Genomic DNA, 7,293 nt, shown 5'->3' with positions numbered 1-7,293 from the left:
CAAATCGGGAGGGACTTGTGTCAAACAGTTGGGGAATATGACCGTGAGTCAGGAGCTCTGGGTTCTGTTTCTGCTCTGCTAGTGAATTACTGTGTGACCATGGGCAAGTCACAACTTCTCTGTACCTCTGTTTCCTCATCTCAAAATGAGAATAATCATAATTACCTTTTGGGGCTGTTGTGAGGCTTTAGTGGGTGTTTGTCAATTGCTTTGACAGAAGGTGCAATGTCGGTGAAATGTATTCTTCTTCTTCTTCAAATTATCATTAAAATGCATTTTCTTTCACCCGCTGTCCTTGGCTTGGGCAGGAGGTAGCAGAAATATTTAGCTATTATGTGCAAGCAGCAGGCTCTTTTCCTTCCTTTGGGTGTGGGGGTGGTGAGTTTATAGAGTTAAGGACCCTTGACATAGAGAGAGGTTTTTTTTCAAGGCCTTTAGGCTTGAATCCGAACTGGGAGCTCAGACAGACCTGTGACTGGCAAGTCCTCTGAGGAGAGACAGTCTGTGGATTAATGATGCCAATCCCTGCTCAAATTTGCATGTATCATTTACTTAGCTTTGCTCCTGATGGAATTAGGTATAATTCTTTATTGAATATTACTCTTAATGTATGTTTAAGCATTAAAAATGAATACGCGCGTGTGAAAACACGTAGGAAATAATTTATAAATATCTAAAGTAACATAAGAGAGAGTACTTGGCTGTCCTGCAAACCTGAGCAAATGTCTATATAACACTACTAGGCTTCTTCCTTCTTGGATGTTTTATTATATCTTATTGACCTCTTAACGACAGACTGCTAGCACCCCAGCCTGCCAGAGTCTGTTGACATTTCCAAATATATAATCGGTTCTTCAGTTTTTAATCTCTCTCCTATGTAAAACTGCATTGGATTGAAGCTTTGCATACAAGTCATCAGCCCAGATGCAATTTTTCACCCCTATAAAATTATTTACAGCAGTTAAGCATTTTTTTTTTATTATAGGTAGCCTTAATCTTCTTCTTTTTCTCTCTCTTTCTGAAGCAAAATCTTCATCAGCTGTGGATATGAAAAAATATAGATTTCTTGATAATGATTCCTTTCTTGGATGCATTGCAGCTACTGGTGCAAGGGTTTTATGGTTTGGGGCAAAAAGCCACTTCAAGTAATAATAATCATTGTCCCTAATTAAAGTGCACTTAATTGCTCTTGCCATTTTTTTCAGAGGGGTGGGAAGGAGATTAATGCTTCTGTAGGGCCAACATTATTCAATTTAACCATTTCAGCACAGTCTTGCAGTCCTTGCATAGGCAGGCTGAATTAAGGTCTACATCCACCAGGGCCGACATCCACCAGCATTTCTTCCTCAGGAATACTGTTTCAGACAAATTCCGACTTGTAGCAAAGACACTTGCCAGGCCTGACTCCACTGCCTTGCACCCTGTGGAGTTGTTTAGATCTGTGCAAAGTGGGTGCACTGCAAAATGCTTCCATGCTGATTTGTTAGCATTTTACATCCACTTTGCAGAGATCGAAATGACTGCACAAGGTGCAAGGCAGAATTGGCTTTAGTTCTTCCCACACAGTCCAGGGTACACCTACTCTGTAACACCTCCATTCCCCCCTCCACCCGCACCCAACAGGGACTCTCAGAGTGTTGGTCAGCTGGCTTGGGATTGCACTATGGGGCTAAAAATAGCTGTGCAGATGTTCCTGCTTGGGCTAGAATCTGGGCTTTGAGACCCAGTGAGGGGGGAGGGTCTCCGAGGCTAGGCTCCAGCCCAAGCAGGAATGTTTACACTGCTATTTTTAGCCTTGTAGTGCAAGCCCGTGAGTCTGAGTCAGTTACTTGAGGTCTGAGACTTGCTGCCACAGGGTTTGTTTGTTTGTTTTTGCAGTGCAGACATACCCTGAATCTTGTCCAGCTCAGCCTACCAGGCACAGTCCTTGCTCTACAGTCCTCCCTAGGAGCCAAGAAGGCCTGGCCGCATTTCATTCTCTCTGCCAACCAACTAATATGTTTTAGCTTTCCTTTTTGCAGCCGGTCTCTCTCTCTCTCTCTGTGGTAGCCACAGTGTCCTCATCCATGTGCACATTCATTTGTTGGCTGATCCACACTCCTTTGGTCCCTGGCACGGCAATCTGCTAGTGCAGTCTGTACAATGCATCAGTCTGGAAATAGTATCCAAGACACATGAGGCTGCCCAGCTCCTTTTGTGTCCTGTTCCGCTTTGCCCCGTCCCTGTAGGTCACTCACTAGCTTTGACGTGACACAGTGACTTTTGCTGAAGAGCTGCAGGGGGGCAGGCAGGATATCTGTGTCTCTTGGGTTCTGGAACAATATTCCTCTTCTGTTCCCATCCCCTCTGCAGCTTCTTCCAAGCAGCTAAGAGAATATAGACGGGGAGCAGCGATTGGCAACACATCAGCCTTACAAGTTGGGCTTTCATTGCCGCACGGCTAGGCAGAGCAAGGGTGCTGTGGAAGCAGAGAGGCTCTCCATAATGTGTCTTAGATCCATGGGATCTATATGTATAAATTCCAGCCCCCACCCCAGAAGCCAAACCCAGTGCTCTCTCTGCAGTGCCACCAGCTCCTTCTCTTAGAGGGTACGATGCAGAGAAGTTATCCTTTGTGGAAATGTCATATATAATTCTACAGGTCTTCTCCATAAGTGAGCTAACAGCCAAAGCCATGGAGGTTTTCACCTAAGATTTCCCCTCCTGTGTAGGAAGGGAAGATATTGGCTCAAATGAGACCGAGACTTGCAGTTATCTAGCACTCATAATCTGTACTGAAGACAAGTGAAGTCTGCCTGTATACAGAGGGGGATTAAGAATTGATAGTTGGTTATGGGTCTGTTCAGAGGAGGTTCTACGTCTGGGCAGTGGGACAGAGCACTGGTTGGCATGCATCAGTCACAACTGATAGCTACTATCCAACTGATTGCAGAAGGCGGACATTAGGACCTAAGGGGATGAGATACTGTGGCTCTGAGGAGCAATAACTTACAATGTAAATTTCCTTGTAGCAATGCCAACATGTCCCACTGAGTGACTGCTCCCAGGCTCTGCCTCCTGCAGGGTAACCATATCTCACACACCCTTTCTCCTCCCTGCTTGGAGCTGAGCTCCTACATTTTGGCCATTGAAGGCAGAAAGGTGCTGAAGCGGAGGGGCACATATTCCCCTCGGTGAATAAGCCTGAGCATCACTTACTCTGTTTTTCGTATAGCACATTTCTATCCGTCATTGTCACCGTGAAATATCACAACTGCATAAACACACTAACAAACAAAATATTTGTTTTCATTTTTCCTCACTTAATTTCTTAACTAATTCAAAGTGAACCTGCTTGGTATTCAAGCGGTGAGCCTGGCTGCCCTTTTAACAAATTACTCAGAAACTTTACTATGCTAAACCACACTATGCAATTTCATAATGTTCTTCAACAGATCACTAGTACAATGGCTTATGGGGCACCATTGATTCTAATGAGACTTTGCTTAGTAAGGATAATATGCTGCTATGTAGCATACGGTGACAAATAACTATTTCAGCTGAATTTTGCATAGCGATAACAATATGCAGTGCCATTCTGCAGAGTAACCCAATATGGTTGATACAGAGTGATAGCATGGTGGCCTAGTAATGTCGCTGTCTAGTAGCGAGAGCAGGAGACTGAGGAATCTGGTGTGGGTTCCTGGGTTCCCCAGCTATGCCACTGACTCCCTGTATAACCGTGGATAAGTCACTTAAGTGACTATTTCCAGAGGTATCTCAGCACTGGCCTCAATATGGATTTAGGTGCTAAACTTGAGACATGGAGGATCAGAGCCTCAGCTGGTGTAAATCTGCACAGTTCCATTGACCTCAATGGCACTACAGTGATTTACACCAGCTGAGGATCTGGGTCTGACTTTGGTCCTTAACCTCTATATGTGTCAGTTTATCTCTTTGAAAACTGGGTATTGTGAGGCTTAATTTGTTATCAAGCTGCTCTGAAGGCTTTATATGAAGGGCATGCAAGGTATGACACTACGATTAGCCTGTTTAGTTAATGAAACTCAGCTGGCATTCCATTCCTGGGGCAGGGAGAACTGTACGTTAAAAGGACATAGGCAGGTAGATGACATTACCTACAATCATTCAGAAACCACCAGGTTCTATAGCTCTTCCATAATAGTCTTAAAAACCAAGGAAAGCAGATACAAAGCAGGGAATCCATGCTGAACCACACTACATGCAGCACTTATATTTCATAATGAAGTTAATGAAGCCTTTCTAGGGGTAGAGGGGGTATAGTTAAAAGAACATAACCATGTAGATGACATCACACTTAGCAAACGGACCCATGGCTGAGAACTGCTGAGTTCCACGGATGAAATACCTCGTTACTGACACTCAGTGACACCTTACGGCAATGGTACTGGAAATGGTTTTGCTCCATCCACACTAGTGGTGGAACTAGTTTCAGTGCTGGTTCTGCAGGACCAGCTGTTGGCAATGGGTCAGCTTCCTGGTATATTTGGTGCCTTCAGCTAACCAATTCAGTGTTAAGGCACCAGTGCCATCCCTGTGCAATGAATACAATATGCCGCAGTGAATACAATATGCAAGAGCACTCACCATTTTGAGGACGAAAGGACCTGATCCAAAGCCTGCCGAACTCAGTGGGAGTCAGGTTGTACATGAGAGGCAATACCAAGCACTCTAGTGTATGTTAAGAACTGAGGCAGCCTTAAACCTTTATGCATTTAAGTCATGTCCTTAACATCATTTTATGATTTGTCTTTGTATTGAAGCTCATGTAGACATAGTTTATATTTAAATGAGAGTCCAACTGCACAGTCTGTAGGCAGGCAAAACTCATTGTCTGCAGCAAGGCTGAGATCAGCCAGTCTCTCTCCAGAGAACAAACTAAATACCAGCCAAATGCTACATGAAAACAGTATCATGCTTTCCACCCTGAGAGCCCAAGAATTCCCTTCCCTCCCCCATGGGTTTCCAGCTCTGGGGTGGTTTTTGGGGTGTGGGGAATTCATAATAGGATCAGGGGTATGTCCACTCCCGGCAGTTGCAGCCTCTAAAAAAAAAATCGGCAGGAAATTTCCATTGTGAGATAATACTAAACCATTTGTTTCATTGAAACCTTCTTCACGCTTTGAAACAAATGGACAGAAAAAATAACCCCGATGAAGAGTTTGGCATTGGATGCTGGACGTGTGAGAATGACAGCATAGCTGGGAAGACCCCTTCCTTTTCCTGTATTCTCCCTATGCTTCTCCCCCAGCTTGGTGGAGTCATCTTAAATTCCCCAGTCTCTACACTAATTGTTGTTGGCCCCACCTCCTGCTTGTTCCAATGGGGAGTGAACATCACCCCTTTCGCTCGACAGAATGTCCAGGTGGAAATTCCACAAGCTGGAGCTTGTGGAGCTTCTGGATCTCTCTGAACATTCAGACAAACTGTTATACAGTGTGATGTATTCCCTGCACATCCCAAAGAAGGTGTGTATCCTCAGCACTCCTCAGCACCTTCTGACGGACACACTTTGCTAAGATACCATGACATCACTTTGCAAGAGCCAAGGAGACACTGTTTAGGATCCAGGATTATTATTACTTATAGTACCTAGGTGGAAAAAAAGAAAGTAAGTAGAAGGATGGAATAACAATATATATCTAGCAAATCTCTCTCCTTATCAAGCTGACTAATTTTCCTTTGGGGTCCCTCAGTTTGGAAACCCACAGTGTCACATTGTTGCAGTAACCACATCAGAGGTTTTCCTTTAGCAAAGCTACTCAAACTAATCATCTGCAGGCCAATTTGGCAATTTCACAGCTAAGGTTAGACTTGGTGTTACTTCACAATCAGATGTAAAAAGTTTGCCAAATGGCTTGAAAACTGAAACCAACCTTCGCCTCAGCTTGGAAAAGAGGAGACTAAGGGGGGATATGATAGAGGTATATAAAATCAAAATGTTGTGGAGAAAGTGAATAAGGAAAAGTTATTTACTTGTTCCCATAATATAAGAACTAGGGGCCACCAAATGAAATGAATGGGCAGCAGGTTTAAAACAAATAAAAGGAAGTTCTTCTTCATACAGCGCACAGTCAACCTGTGAAACTCTTTGCCTGAAGAGGTTGTGAAGGCTAGGACTATAACAGGGATTAAAAGAGAACTAGATAAATTCATGGAGGTTAAGTCCATGAATGGCTATTAGCCAGGATGGGCAAGGAATGGTGTCCCTAGCCTCTGTTTGTCAGAGGGTGGGGATGGATGGCAGGAGAGAGATCACTTGATCATTACCTATTAGGTTCACTCCCTCTGGGGCACCTGGCATTGGTCACTGTCGGCAGACAGGATATGGGCTGGATGGACCTTTGGTCTGACCATTCTTATGTTCTGTAGTTATGTAACTTGTGGGGCAAGAATATTCTACACTGAATCTCAGTTCCAGTCAATGTATATGGTCTACATTTGGAATTAAAAGATAGATTCACTGCCCACACGTTCCCTCAAAACAATTGTTTGTCTTGTTGTATTATTTGAAATTAGCGCTATGTGTAATCTTCCATTTGACTCCTCAGTGGATCATGATGCCCCACAGCTTGTTACATATTTCCCAGTATGTCCTGAAAACTGGAGAAGATTAGTAGGTAATTATTTGCCCCATCTAAGCTTATAAAGCTGGCCCTGCTAGTCTTCTCAAATCTGGAGAAAGTGTAACTGCCACATTCTTTGCGTTGGACAATGTTAAGAAAGTATTATGGATGTCGTTTAGCATTGCTAAATACATACAGGTGGACATTTTCGTTTACACTGAGCCTGATCCTACTCCCTATAAGGTGTGACTCTGCTCTGAAAACGTACTCTGTAAGACATGGTGCCCACTGCACAACTTGAGAGGCTGTGGTAGCACAACTTGTCTGAATGGTCAGGATGGCCTTTTATGGTAATGGTGGTAGTATGGAGCAGAGCAGCCTGAAGGAAACAGCCCCAAAAGAAAGTCCTATCTCTCAGAGAAAAGAAACCTTTTCAATGAGGAAATGTTGATGCATGAGCCAAGGCTCACGCAGGGATCTCCCATGAGGTGTAAGCTGTTCCTCAGAAAAGGAGGCAATAGCTGAGAGAATTGGCATGGTGAATGGTTGCAGAAGGACTGTGAAGAAGTTGGAGGACTTTCATACACATGCAAAGGACAAACTTAGCCAAAGGGAACCAGAGGAGGCCCAGATAGCTCAGAACGTCCTGCTCAAAACTAGCCATGCAGTCTGTGGTCTGGAAAGTATCCAGATAAGCAACTAGAGA

This window comes from Gopherus flavomarginatus, chromosome 4, assembly GCF_025201925.1.
Source record: "Gopherus flavomarginatus isolate rGopFla2 chromosome 4, rGopFla2.mat.asm, whole genome shotgun sequence".
NCBI lineage: Eukaryota > Metazoa > Chordata > Testudines > Testudinidae > Gopherus > Gopherus flavomarginatus.
The sequence above is the reverse complement of the archived record's forward strand: the minus strand, read 5'-3'. Positions refer to the sequence as shown.